The sequence below is a fragment of the Argiope bruennichi genome, chromosome 4 (assembly GCF_947563725.1).
Source record: "Argiope bruennichi chromosome 4, qqArgBrue1.1, whole genome shotgun sequence".
NCBI lineage: Eukaryota > Metazoa > Arthropoda > Arachnida > Araneae > Araneidae > Argiope > Argiope bruennichi.
The window spans coordinates 84247663-84264199 of record NC_079154.1 but is presented as its reverse complement, the minus strand read 5'-3'; positions in this window follow the sequence as shown (position 1 = coordinate 84264199).

Sequence of the window (16537 nt, the reverse complement as noted above, 5' to 3'; positions counted from 1 at the left end):
AATTATACATTTTTGTACAACACAAACTGGAAAATTACATTTTTAAGATCAAAACTTCTCAATAAAAATGTATGCGAAATATTATTTTTCAGTCATTATTTAATGTGTAAGCAATATTTAAAAAAAAAACTCTAAAATACTTCAAATTTATGAAAATATCAAATTATTCAGCCAAAGACTGAAATTGCTAAACAATTTATATTGAGGAAAATAAAAGACAAAATTTCATTTGTGGTTGTTTGAAATAATTTTTATAAGTGCTACATATAAATAAAGTGCTAGTACTCTAATTGTCTCCAACCTTATACGAAAATGACAATTAAAACTTATTTTAAAGGAATCCATTTTACGGAATTATTTTTTTCATCTTTATCTGCGAGTGCAATGTTGCAAAAGCCATACATGACTCTGGTATATTTCAAGTGTCTTTTTATTGTTGTGACTTCAATGCTTGGAACAATTCTTTGTGTTAAATAAATACTGTGCTGTTCCATTATTTGCTAAGGATTTTACCTACGTCGCAATTTCACAAATGAATGAGCCAGAATGTCATTCTTTCGATTATAATCTCTTTGTAATCTTTTTCAGAAGCAAAGGAATTCTTGAAATCAATTCACAATAAGATATAATAGTGATATTTTTGGTCGTCGATTGTATTCTTCTAAAAATATCTTGCGCTTTGATTAAAGATAATTTTTTCAATTAAATATGATAATTGTATCAACATCTGGCAACGAAAGATATTTATTTCATTTCTTTTTTTTTTTTTTTTCTTCTTTTTCCCTAAATTACGAAGATAAAGATTTGTAATCACCAAAACAAATCAACCTTAGAAAAGATTTAAATTAATTTTTAAATTGTGATTTTCCTAAATCCGAAAAGAATATTTTGAGAACTCTCAATTTTTTTCTCTATATCTATTATTTTGTGAACAACATCACTCTAAAATGTAACAAGAGACATGAAATTTGATACTCAATACTTTCTCAAAAATGGTTGATGTACGATAAGCTTTATCAAAGTCAGTCATTAGAAAATTTGTCATCTCCGTGTATGAGAACATTATAATTTAAAAAGGAAAAGATTTAGATAAACTAAAATTTGCTTACGGTTTTTTAAACGGAACTGAAAATTTACATCAATTTTAGGTCTAATCGTTCATAGAAAAATGTTTCCAAATCCATACTCGCTTTTCTTCAATATATAATTATTTTGAAACATCTGAATTCCGTCTATATATAGCAAAAGGCTCAATAAAATTGCAATAGGCTCAAAAACAGATGAAGATTCTTTACTTTTTACGAAAGCATCAATACACAGTAGCAAAGCGTAGCTGATGCATATACAAAAATAGCATGTGCAGTAAAGAGTAATACAGAAGTAGAAAATCGGTTATAAACAGCTGCAACTGTACAAGACACTTAAAAAGAACTCTTTGAATATTCCAAAAAGAGACTTCTTTTAAGTGCTCACGTCTCTCGAATCGACTACTACTCACTTGACTTCATCCCAACTGGCTTCCCCTCTGTCTTTTGACATTTTATAGTTTCCGTGCAAGGACAGGGTAACTTCTAGAAAGATATCGTATCTTCACTCCGAAACAATAAATAGCCAAAATTCCAGCAATTTCTTTTCTTTCTTTTTTTTTTCTTCCCTTCTTGTTTTGTCGCCAAAGTTGCCAAATTCGTCACCAAATAGTCATTACGTTTGTCGAGAAGATTTTGGAATCATTGAAGCAGCATTCACTTAGCATCCATTAAAACTATCTGTCAAACCCTCTCTTCCTTCCAAGAAACTAAATGTGCAGGGAATCAATATAATAAATTTGTAACATTTTGAAACAGAAAAATCAACATTTTGTGTAAGTGTACGAAAGCGGAGCAGAAAACCAATTCGTTGTTTTAGTGCTAAGATTCTTATATTTATTACGAGTGATTTATAATCAATTGAAATTGATCTTTCTGTTTCAATAGAGACTTCACAATCTCTTAAAATAAACAAAAAATGAGCGAGTCCTTAAAACTTTTAATTTTTAAAATAAATAATATATTTATAATCTTCTATAAATTCTCTAATAAATCATTTATAAATGCTCATTGTCAAATTTATGTTTTACTCAAATTCTTAATGAAAGAATAACATTAATTTATTTTTAATTAACTTTTAATTCTTAAAAAGGTCGGAGTAAAAAAATACCAATGAAAGAATAACATTAGCTACTTGCAAATAAAATCCCATTTTATTTTTCAAATAGTTATAAACAATAAAAATTGTTATAAATTTATATGTATAAAAATAATTATGAATTATAGTAACAAATAATCTTTTATTTATAATTATAAATAATAAAACCATAAAAATTAATAAATTCAAAATAATTTATAAATAATTAAGAAATAATTTTAAAAAATTATAAATTCCAAAAGAATTATAAATAATTAAGAAATAATAAAAAATTAATTATGAATTCAAATTGAATTATAAATAATTAAGAAACAATAAATAAAATCATAAATTTAAAAGGAATTAAAACTATTCATTATTCATTATAATGACTAAATTGAATCATACATTAACAAAGCCTTCAGTTGTTGAAAGATTAAGTCAATAAAATTGTAGAATTATGAGCACGTTTAAAGAATGCATTGAAGATGCCTGACTAATATTTTGGGAAGTTTGCTCTTTTATTAGATACTTTATAAAGTTTAAAATATAAAAGAAACCGTGAGATTTCCCTATTATCTTTTTCATTTTCAGATTATCTTTAATTGTTTCAAGATTTTTAATTATTAATAATAATTTAAATAAGCAGTTTTAGAAAGGTTTAAATAAGAAGTTTTAAAAAGGTTTCAATAAGTTTTAAATAAGAAGTTTTAAAAAGGTTTTCAATAAAATTTAAATAAGAAGTTTTTTACTCGTATTTTAAATATTTTTTTTCAGAAATTCCAATTTGTAACTATACTTCAAATCGTTGTATCAGAAAATAGAATTCTGATCATTTGAATTTCGGAAAGAAGAGGTGATTTTAGAATTCTAGAATCTATTGGATATTATGCCATGAATATAATTCATTTCGTGTAAGCTGGGATTTTCCCTTTGTATTATGTAAAAGTAAACATTTTTTGATGCATAATCTTTTCTGCTTCCTTTTCTTCTCTTTATATCTTTTTATATCTACTAACAGATTTTTTGAATCCCACGTTTTTGCACTTATCATATTGAGAGGGATGCAGAATTTTCTTGCAGCAAATTTTTCACACATTAATACAAATGTATGCTAGAAAAATAATTTTGCCTCATTTCTCTTAAGAAATGATAAACTTTAATTTTTTTAGATATACATCAGTATTACCTTATTATTATTATTTAAATAAATAAATATTCGTTAAATGCTGATTATTCATTTATTTCATGCTTTTTTTTATAAATTAAGTCATCTTAAATATTTTTAAAACCTTAAAATGTTGCTCGAAATTATATAAAATATGATAACAGAGGGTGGGTTTTTTTCAATTTTAACTATAACAATATGCTGATAATTTGAAAATATTAGTTTTACTCGCAGTTAAAGTATACAAGTTGCAGGCGATTTCATCTCATTTATTGCACGGTCAAATAAAACATACATAAAATTATTTTTATTTCTTCTTTTTTTTTCTCTTATTTACAATATTCTTCAATTTTATTCATTTGCAAATCTAGAATATCCCACAACCTGACCCCTTACCACGTCTTTTAAACTATATCTGATTTATTTCTTCTGGATGTTTGGAAAAAATCCATACAGAAATTTATTTCGAATCCGAATTTTTATGGTGTCCTTGTGTTTTTCCAATTCCGCGCCATGATCTCAAGTAAACAAACCGATTCAAACCCGACTTTTTTTGTGTGTGTGTGCAAGTTTTGTGATTTGTGGTTGGCAGCAACTGCAGGTAAATTTGGCTACTATTTAATCTCGCCTAGTGTAAATATTCTTTTTTAGACGGAATATGAGAAATGGTTTAAGCTATTCGTTCGAGGCGGAAGAGAAGTTAACTGTGTACAACTGATTTGTTGTTTCACCATTTTAAGATAGTTTCTCTTAGTTCGTTTAAATATTAGACAGAAAGGACGAATGGTTCGAATCTGTTGACCAATGTCTGGTAATGTTAATTTAAACTGTGATTTTAGCATTTATCGTATTATTTTGATTGCTGTAGTAATGAGCACACCGTCTTTATACTTTATAATCAATAAAAGTTATTTTAAGGAAACCGTTTTCAACTTTATGCCTCCTCTAAATAAAATTTCACTGTCAACTTTGCTAAAATTTGGGTTAGTTTACTCGGAGAAATAACAAGTTCATAAAATTATTTTTCCTTTCTTCTTTTTTTCTTCTCTAATAATCTTCAATTTTATTCTTTTGTAAATTTAAAAGCCCTTACCATGTCTTTAATTTGTACTGACTACATATCACCTGAAAAATCTGATAAGGAATGGAGTAACATTTCTTAGTAAGAAAGTTTATTACATTGCCGAATAATGTCCCACGATATCATATTTTATGAAACTTTTGTTCATGCGGTGTGAATTAATATGGTAGAAATTAATACACAATTTCCCACTGTGTAAAATTATGTATTAATTTTGTATATGTTGTCATTTATAATCAGATCTTGATATGACCAAGTGATTTTTTTTTATATTCTTAAACATGAATTCAGTATCTCGCAATCAGAAGAATACTTTTTTAATATAAATATTACTGAAAGACTAGAAATCCTATAGTTCCGAGTTTGGGGGTACACTGTACTGAAAAGAAAATCCTCATTAAGAATAAATGTCTATGAAATCCATTCATAATACTTACAGTGGTAGTATAAAAGAAATTAAAACTATCTATTTAGAATTGAATCTGATTTCCTCGAATATTCACTGTCATTTAAATAACGTTGCCATTAAATGAGCGTCCGATGGTGTCAGTAGAATAAAGATTTTATAATAGAATAAAAACATTGAAGGTGCTGAATTCAGGTAGGCGGCAGATGCTCTCGATTCAAGCTGTCATCTATATAATGCTTATTTACCAGCTAGATATTGCTGCCTGCTTGAGTCCTCCCTTTTTTATTTACACAAAAGGCACAATAACAGTGTTACGATATCCTACGACATTAAAAATATCGAACGAGAAATAATACAGTGTCTTCGTTTATAGGGTTGCGATGTCCTTAACGTAGATTATCATACCTCCCTTTGTTTTATCATCCTGGGTATAATAATAATAGAATACCAAATATTCATCAAGAAGATATTATAAAATATCGCTTAAGTGTCGCTTCCCAAATTAAAATTTTTATGCAAAAATATACAACGTTTCAAATTTAAAAGGAAGTTCGTTCCTTTATTTTGGATCCTCAGAGGAAGTATACAATTTTGGATCTGACTTATTTGGTATGTTTCCATCAGCCATTATATTCGTTACATAAATGTTTTTATTTAATGAATTTTCAGAAAGGATATTGCACTAAAAATATTATAATACTTAAAAACATTCAGTGTTTTGATATATATTAAGACATTGGTTAGTGATAAACAGAAAAATCTAGTATTTGCTGTCATTCGTATACCATCGCACTATTTTGCTTCAATAGCCCAGGACTTTTAATTAGATAAGATTAATATTATTACAAAATAGAGTAAAAAAAATGTGAAATTTAAAGAAAACTTGAACAGATATTTAATTTGATTGATTTTTTTTTATGGAGCAAGGGCCAATACTGGCCAAGCTGTGCCAATGAACAGATATAAAATTATTCATTGAAAAATAATTTCTATATTTAAGTGGTGTAATTGCTACTTAAGTAATAACATTCCAAAGATACTGAGGGAAAAAGTTAACATTTTGATATTTTTTAAATAAAAAATAAAATTATAATTGAGAGATTTTTTTTCTTAGCGTTCACCAATTATATGCCAAATTTAGTACTTCTAAGTGCATCTGTCTGCCCTGTAGAGCATTTTAAACGAATTTTGCATCATATATATGGCATTATAGATTGCGAGGTTTACAGATAATATAAAACCTATAAACATAACCACATAATAAATTGTTCAACATGTGCATGATGGATTAGGATGTAAAAGTTTGAGATCGAAGTCATTTGAGATTTACTGACAGAAATACTCTTTCTTGTAAAAAAAAATATTGTTGATCTATTTATGATGTGAAGTCTCGAATCATATCACTTCCAAAACATATATGGAAGTATATTTACAAAAGTTGGGCCATAAAGAGAAATTTCTAAACCCAATTTTGCTTCAGAGATTTATATCATAAGAATATCTGATTACATAATATATCGATAATATATCTAACTTGTATATCGATATAAATCTATATAGTTTCATTTATTTTTGCAGAAAATATTCGTCTCGTATAAAAATATCAAAAACAAAGTTAGGAAAACTTTTTGGATTCGTTACTTAAATAGACATTTTATGGATTTTCTCTAAAATAGAACAATATAAATTTTTGTTACTACAGTATTATTGCAAGGTTATTTTCTCATTCTTTTTAGATTCAGACAGGCTTATTTATAGAAGAATGAGGGAATTCGTTGGGATCTTTTTCGAACATATTTCTTCATTTTTACTAAAGGTATTTTAAAATATGATATAAAATATTTTCTTTTACTTTAGTGTATTTATTTTTGAGCTTACAAAGCAAATTTTATACTTAACTTTCTTTGAATTTTATAAAAGAAATGTTGCGATTTTTTTAAGAATATAAAATTATTTTATTCTTTTCTTAAATCCTCATTGACTATTATACTAACATTAATGAATAAATTTTTATAAGTCTTAAGTAATAATCTGAATTTTCATTATTTCAAAAATTGTTTGTGGTTCATAAAATTTATAATGATTAAGATTTATAATATTAATCTATGCATGTGTGATAAAAATGTCATTAATTAAGAATAACAGAATGATAGTTGATATGCTTGTAAAATAAGATTGTGAATTCAATTTTCAGTTTTAACTTTTAAGTTCTTTTTTCCATCTGATTAAGTCTTTTTATATCCATTCTTATTTATTTATGTTTTTGGCTATAAAACTCTTCTGCTTATTATGTTTTAGTTTTCATGTATGTGTTATTTAATGAGAAAATATTACAACGATAAAAAAAATTCTAGATATTTGTAAATATCAGATATTAGAGGTGTTAAACATAAAATTTTTCGGACCCAAGTTTTGAGGCGTCCTTATGCATTTTTCCAATCTCGCTCCATGATCTCAAACGCATTATTCGCCCCTGATCGTTGCCAAGTTATGTCTCTCACGGTTGGCACCACTAAAGATGCAAGTACTTAATGTATTTAAGGTCGGTTGCGGTGAGGATTATTGTGTGTCAAAAGTGATCATATTAGATTATCAAGTCGTATCTCCGATAGTGCTCGCAGTGGGTATACTTGCACCCGATTTTGCTTGATGGAGCTTTGACTACGATTGGGTTAAGATGGTAAGCTGATTTCTGTGAAATGCACCTGTTTCTAACAGTTCAATATTATTTTCCTTGCTCGAAGTGGAAAGCTTTGTTTATGAAGAAATAAACTGTTTTTATGGAAGCTGTTGTGATCATTAAACGCCTGCTGCACAGATATCCACTGTGTGTGCTTTAAGATTAATGAATATCCTTCCTGGCTAACAAGAGGGTTTTTGATATTAAACAATTCTGGATCATTTTATTTTCTCCTGTACTTAATAAATAAATTATAATAACCGTAAAAAAAATTGGCAAATTTCCAAATATGAATCTAAAGAAAACGATTTTCGGAAAAATGATAATACGTATATAAATTAAAACTCGTGATGAAATAGATTAATCCTGTTATGAACCATTACAGAAATTACTTAATATATTTCAAATTATCGATAAATTACTTGTATAAAAGAGCTGTCTCTATGATGTATGTATATACGCGAACACGCGTGCTCAAAACGGTAAAGAAACTAGATTTTATATGTAGTTTTCAAATGAATTTTAAGGACATATATAAATTTAAGATCAACTTTTCGTACGTTCATTGTCTGTTTTAGCTTTGCATGTATAAACTAAAGTTATGACACGGTACTTAAATAAATCTTAATTTAATTATTTAAGGTAACTAACTAAATGAAACACCGCCCTAGTCTTTTCATTAAAATTGTGAATTAGTATCAAACTAGTCGAAATGCCTTATTCAGTCGAAAGGAAGAGGTTCTATTCTTCAATGCAAACAAGTTTCACTTTATTATACGAAGATGTTCAACTTGACACGTGTTATAATGTGAAAATATACCACAAAGCACTCCTTACAGCATTTAAATTCACTTTTCAAATCTCTTAAACTGCTTTGATTCCTTAAATAGAAGAATGAGCCAATCCTTGACTGAGATTGCACAAATTTTTGATGTAGCAAAACGATAATAGAAAAGTTTCGTTTTCCTCCCGGTATGTTTTGTATAGTATAGTATAGTATAGTATAGTACTGATGGTACCGGTAATCTTAAAACTCTGAAGGACACGATGTCAAAAATTGTCAGTTTTTTACCAACTATTTGAGAGTTTGTAGATAAGGAAAAAGGACAGTAATTGACCACTTTTGGCCAATTACCTGGAAGAGAATGTCAGTTTGACAAATCGTTCAATGCAAGGATGGACAATGCTAAAGATAGCAGTCGGCCACAACAAATCCTGTCGATACTGCTACGTTCAATGGTGGCGGGATGGTCGACTGTACGCAAGAAGGTATGTTTAGTATAAACTGGCAACATGGTCACTTTGCACGTGAACATCAGGTTTCAAATTTGATGGGAAATTAAGGAATTGTATGGAGATACAAGGAAAACTTTTAATAATGGTTTTTAATTTTGTAGTAAGTTGTTACAGAAGTTATTATGGAAGTGTAAGATGAAAAAGTTAAAGTAAAATTCCTAAGAAAAAAGAGAGATTTTACTTGCATTGTCTTGTAAAGCAAACATTTCTAATATGAAAATTGTTAAATATTGATAATATTTTATCTACACCCTTTATCTATCCCCAAGGTTACTACAAATTTTACGAGGTTTCGAAAGAAATTCATTCAAAGGATGTCTGTCTATTACATAAAATAAGTACAAGAAAAATAGATAATTTGAAAATGTTAAAAAAGCTAGATAGATAACATTTGATATACATGATTAGCATTTATAATATCGATTCCATTAGTTTTTGAAACAAATCGATCAAAGGGTTGCCATCTGTCCATCTGCACTTTGGCATGCATATAACCGCAATAACAGAAAAACGCAAGGATTTAATTATACGAAATTTAATACGTGATTTTGTAATTACAACTGTAGCGCTGTTTCTAATTTTGGTTGCAATTTGTAGGAAAAAAAGGCGTACAATATTACTTTTCGCATTGTGATGTAATAAAAATACGAAATTCACACCAACTATCTATATTTCGTAACTATTGTTTTTCAATGGTATGCAAGGCATTTGCAACCTGGCCCAAAGGCTATAATTTTATGATGGAAGTAGGGAAAAAATCTTTATTGAGAATGTGTAGGAAAGTTTGGTGAGATCACTCCAGCTGACTTTTCAATAATGATTTCATTCAATTATCCTATGAACCTATTTCAATATTGAGTAATGATATTGAAAAAAATTAGCTTTGTGCTAAACTGACAAATGAAGGTGTCATATTTTACTACAATTATCATGATATATAATGAATCAGCACTGGCGCAACCTTATATAAAACACAACCTTATATATTTTGGACAAAAAAAATGAAAAGGTGTAGATTGTTAATTTTAAATTACAACGTAGTTGATAGAAGAAAAAAATTAAAAGAAATTAAAAAGCTGATATTAATATATTTCTAAAGCTTAAAATGTTTTCATTTTAATTTAAATTTTACCTTTTCCTTCCTTAAATATTCAACGGGGGTAATCTTTCTTTCTCGCATTCTCTTAGCCACATCTTCCCATATAAAATTGCAAAGGCACGAATGCTTTACAGGGCATCGCCAGTTACGGAATATAAAATCGTCGGCATGAATCTAGTAGTTTTACTGAATCTATTATAATATGTATTTTAGACTTTATTTTTAATACTAATAGGAATCAAAATTTGACACGAAACTGTAATTGTTGTTACAAAATTAAATACAGAGTTCCATTAATTTAAGTAATTACAGATTATGAGTTATCGAGTTGACATGCATCTGAAATTACCGACAGACAGATGGTCATTACCTTGATGGATTTGGTTCAAAATTTGCTAATAATCTACATTTTAGAGGCAAAATCTGTGTACCAAATTTTATCAGTCTAGCTCTTTGCATTACAGTCACATAGAATTTGATATCATTCGAAATTTGACATAAATCTACAAATGAGGTCTTAAGTCCTTGTACCAAATTTCATACTTCTAGCACAAATAGTTTTCCCTATTATCGCGTTCACACATAGGTTTTACCAGCTGAGGAAATATGATGGAAAAATAGGTATAAAAATTGATCATTTTTTACTTTTTGATCTGATTCTCAATTAACTTTTAGATCGTACTTTACGATACAAATATTTTTAACAGATTTTTCAGGTTGGTTTTGGCGCAATGTTTTATAAATGGTTATAAATGCACCATATGTTTGGCGCAATTGAATTATAAATGGTTCTTGCACTAATAACGCCATCAAACCAAACCGAGCCTAAAATGGCGAGATCCGCCAAAATCTTTAATTTGAAGTTTTTGATGATTACAATATTTTCTCTGTTCTTCTGATATGAATATATAAAATAATCCCCAAAGTTCAGAATCTTCCCCCATCCTTAGTCTTTACATATTACACCAAAAATACAATTATCTCTCTTTACAGTAGATGAACTTTCTCAAAATATTTGGTTTAAATTACTCCCCAAAATGGCATTTCTAAATCGTAGTACAGTTCATTTATGAATTTTCCAGGCGTTTGATGGAATAATACCGTCAGACTGAAAAGATGGTCCCATTTTAATTGCAGAATTTTCCTGCGGATAGTTTAGAATGAGGGCCTCTGTTACCGAGTGAAAGATTATTATGAAATTTATTAGGGCATTGTGGAACCACAAAGGGGTATTTTGTATGGCTATCGATGTCATTTCGACTGAGCTCCGGGATAATTAATTTACATAATTTGGTATTTAGATTAATAATGCCTTCAAGCTCATGAAATATGGATTATCAATTAACCAGGAATATGATATCTAAGAGAAATTTAATGACTTCTGCTTTTTTTTTTTTTTTTTTTGTCTTTCATTTCTCTGAAAAGGACATGCAGAGAAAAATAGTTCGATTTGCATTGAAAGAGTGGAAAAACAAAATTAAATTTAGGATATTTTAATAATTAATCAAAATGCTAAAGAATTTGACTAAGCAATTGTATTCATAATTAATAAAAACATAATAAGAAGTAAATTTTGAGGAAAAAAAAAATAAATCATGTTTATTCCAAAAATTGCTTTTTATTATTTCATTTTTATTTTTATTATAATAAACACGTTGCATTTTAATAAGCACATTTTAAAGAGAATCACAAAATATTTTGTGTGTGTGTACAATAATTTCAATTTTTGTTAATTAGTATTGTTTCGAAAAAATTATTTAAAAGAAAAACTAAAAATACCCTTAAGTATTATAGCTTTGCCAAGAGGAAATTTCTATTGGTGAAGTTTTCTTTTTTGATTATCAATTTGTGGATCTAGTATTTTGTAAGCAAGTCATGGCGACGTTCAGTTTCAACATTTATAAAATTTATCAAATTATTATCAAAGTCTCGAAAGTTATACTTATTCAGGGTGCTTTATAAAAACTTTTAGGTTTTGATTTATTGTTTATTCTGGATTCATGCTCTTTATGAATCTCACGATAAATGAAATTGAAGTTATTCTTGCCAACAAAATTCAAAATTCCTTGACAGAATAAGCAATTATAAACAAAAAAAAATACCGCTAATACAATCCATTTTAAAATGTATTATATTTGATTACATTGGCTTGATTATATTATTATTAATGTTTATGATATATAACTATCTAATAAAGTAGTAGCCATTTATTTACTATAGATAATATAAACAAACAGCAACTTTCATTTTATCCAGCAAATAGCTGGAAACTATGTTGAGAGAGAATTCATTTTCTTGTTAAAATGGTACTATTTTCTAGACATGAATATATCTCTACTCAAATTTATGAGCAATTACAAACGGATTCGTAAAAGAAAAAAATCAATTGTTGAAAATGGTCAAATGTAATAGCAACTAACCGCCTTTGGCGACCAGATTACTCAATAAGATTATTTAATTTTTTAGGTTATTAGAAGATTAATATGGAATGCATTTTTCAATTTTTTTTTATTTGGTATGACTTAAAAGTAAGATTTTAACTGAATCATTCTGCAATAAATTATTGTGCGCACAGATTAAAAGAATATATTTTTTATAAAATGCAAGCGGAGGTGAAAATCCTATTTCGGAATAAATGTTAACAAATGTTATTTTTTATCTTAATTTATTATTAACAAAAGCAAGCAGTTGAAAATTTTGATGAAAAAGTTTGAATTTCATAACATTAAAAAAGCAATTAAATTGAGCATTACTCTTAAAAAGCTGTTCCAAACCTAATTAAACTAAACCAAAGCAAACCAAACATAACATCAAAGGCATCGTAACATTGTAAATTAAACTTTAATTTATTAAAAGTAAAGAGAAAAACTGTATAAAAATAAAACCGATAACAATAAAAAGATATATATTTTGAGTTTTAAAATAATGCAAAAAACCTTTTTGGGAAATTAATAGCTTTGGAAGTCATCTATTTGTCAGTAGGTAAGTCGTAGCGAATATCCATAGTGATGGTTAAGCCTATTTTCACGCTCGATTAGTAAACTTTCTGATTAAAGTTTATTTCGTTTTTTAAAGCTTCTGACTGAATGAAATTTTTGGCATGGCGTGTTGAATTAAATACAACTGTAAAAACGCAGAATGGAGCAATCAGCTGAAACTTTCCCACATCGATTTTTTTACATTCCATTGTTGCCATTCCGTAATAAGAGCGATTTCTGTGCCATGCACGTTACATAGATATAGATAAATCATACGTGATAGTGGATTTAAATCAAAAACTTGCATATAAATACACAAGCAAAGTATTAGTATGAAGGGCCGCAGCAATTCTTTGGCATTGTTTAATCAAAACTCGTATATCAATATACTAGCAACATAAAAATAACGGTCAGTAACTACTCATTCTCATTGTTCAGTCTATATCCCAAACATAAACTAGCAAAGTACTAGTATGATGGTTAGCAATAATTTTTCATTATTATAATTCAGAAATCTACCAGAACCATCTATTAGGGCAGTATCACAGAACAGCGATTTAACTCGAGACTATATTCAATTTTCAGCCAGAAATCTTCGGACCATTTCATTTGACAACCGTAGTCGCAAAGTGATTTTAACAAGAATGACAAAAAATAAAGCACACAATAGATAAGGAATTATCTAAGTGTCACTTCTTCAAGCTGTCAGAGTGGAAGAGATAGTCCGACAGCTGGGCCCGACAATCTCTCGATCTGTCACATCTAGATTTGTTCTTGTGAGGGTATCAATGGAAGCACGACTATCAGATTTCCTTTGAATGTGAAAAGAGATTTTTCCGCTGCTGTTCCATTGGCTGCAGCTAAAATGCGACTTAAGCGAAGTACGTTTGAAAAAGAACTATTTAATAATTCTGAGGCTATTAGGTACTTCTGTTGGCATTGTCAGTGAATCTTCGAATAGTTTTTCTAAGAAATTATTTATGCATTTACCCTTTTCCTCAGAATTTTTACAGACATATGAAGGCTATGCAATAGTTCATTGCATATACCGGGTGATTGTAAAAATATTCTCCGGATATTTGAGTCTGTAACTATCATACCGTTCACAGGAACAGAATTTTGGTTCAAGGTATTTTGAAATGTGCGCTCAAGAATCATATGAAAAACAATAGTTAAACTCGAACAGTTACGGTTGTTGTGAAACAATTTCAAAATTTTCAAATGGCAACAATAACTTTTTTATTGGAATGTATTCCAATGCAATACATTAAATTAATTCGGTAATTCAGAATAAATAAAATACAATTAATTAATTTAGTAATTCAGTATCTAACAGCACTTCGGGGGGTGGCTTTATGTTTTGCATTATTCCAGATTTTTTTAAAAAAAAAGTATTCTTCTGGTTACAATTTCTCAATATTGTTTTCAGGAATGTATTACCTAAAACTAAAGCTGATTTCGTAAAAAATAAAGAGATTAACCTTTTGATTTTATCCGAAATATTGGCTTTCTTTTTGTTAAATAAATACATTCCATATTAATATTTAAAACTTCATCGGTGCAAATTGGGAAGAGGCAAGATGGAAAGATATGTATTTAATACTATTAGAATTACAAATTATTGCCAATGCAAATGGAAAAATGTATACGCTGGGGTAAAAATAGGTGTGAAAATTCTGCTTTGGAGTTAATGTCTAAGAAAAGCAGTTTTTATGCTTCTTGCAACATTTTCAAAAGTATGCAATTAGAATTGATTGAATGCTATTAGTTTGAAGTTCCTTATAGCATTGAAAATTACCTATTTTCGATGGTTAAGCCTATTTTCGAGCCCGATAAGGACTTTTTGATTTAGATATATTCCTATCATCTTGATTCCATTTGCAATTTCTTTTCTCTAACTGAATGTAGATTTAGATGATACGGCGAGCCCTCTTCCAAGTATATATACAATTTTTTTGAAGAAGTCTGAAACGTTCACATAGTTTTTACTAATATTTGTTTATTGCTATTCACTGCTGAGAAATTTCTCTCTCTCTCTCTCTCTCTCTCTTTTTTTTTTTTTTTTTTTTGTGTGTGTGTGTGTGTGTAATAAAATCACCTCTCCCATGAAATGCTCCTATGGAATCTAAAAGTGTTCATTAATATCTCGTTTTGAAACTCTTAAAAACGAGATAACCATTAGCATTAATTTTTTTCATTTCAATAACCATCACATTACCACAGAAAAAATCGATTTCATAGAATTTTCTTCAAATAGAAATACAAGACGGCTATTTATAATAATACTGGGATTTCATTCCAAGTCTTTTTCGGCAGAATGTCAAATTTTTTATGCGTATTTTTATCTTTCATGACGAAATAAAAACTAAAATTCTGATTTTCCTAGTTCAACCTTTCCCTTAATATTTTAGAAATATGTTCTCAAAATGAAATGTTTATATACAAAAAGTCATTCAACTTATGAAAGTGATTTTTGAAATAATCAACAGACTATTGTAAAAAATAATGACCATGCATTTTGACCAACTTTTAAAAGGTTGTGAAGATAAATATATAATGTAAACTTGTCTAAATAAATATCATTCTTTGGTATCTAGTTCATAAATCCTTCGTGTTTTCTTAACGGATCAAAAATTGTTTAAATACTAGGAAAAACTAACCAATTTAATCACTAAATAAACTCACATATCCACCTAAATACTTTGATATTCTTCTCCAAACAGGAGTAAATCCTTTTTCTTTCTTTTTTCCAAGGCTTTATTTCAAATGGACCTGAATCAGTTTATTCTTTGGCAAATCAAATATTACTTTTTGATAAAAACAATTTATAACATATGGCTAAAGTTTAAAGAAAGAAGAAAAGGAAAGTCTTTGAGAATTTTATATTTTAGAATCTATAAATGATGTGGTGGTATATGATAGTCGATGTATGATAATGTGATTTTTTTTCTTTAACCCTACTTGTTTTGAGGCGCAACATACGGCAAATGCATTGTGAATACTATTACTCATATAGTAGTTATAGTTTATTAGCTGCCTGGTGCATTTTGAAATAAATAAGTGGAAAGAAAAATCATATAATTATACATTAACTGTCATATATTATATTATTTGTAGATTCCCAAGTGCAGAATTTTTGAAGCTCTTCCTTGGCAACATTGTATTTAATCCTTTCAATACAAAATGGTGAATTTTGTTTTCCACAATTTGATTTTCAATTAGATTATTCTATGTTTCTAGAATATTTCATGTTTCTACTTTGTTTATTTTGTTTGTTATTCATCTGTTTCTTTTGCCAATTACTATTATCAAATATTATATGGCAATTATAAATATATTGCATTATTTGTAGATTCCTAAGTGCAGAATTTTCGACGATCTTCCTTGGCAACATTGATTTTAATCCTTTGAATACAAAATGGCGAATTTGGTTTTCAGCAATTTGACATTCAATTAGTTTATTTCATGCTTCTAAAATACCTCTATTTTGCTTATTTTATTTGTTAGTCATCTGTTTCTTTTATCAATAATTATGCTTTCTCGTTTTTTTCATATATTTTCTTTTTATAAATGAAAATATGAATAAATCATATAAAGCAGACGAGAAATTAGAAGAGAAATTTTATATTTTGTTAATTCCTTTTAATAAAATTCAGCACATCT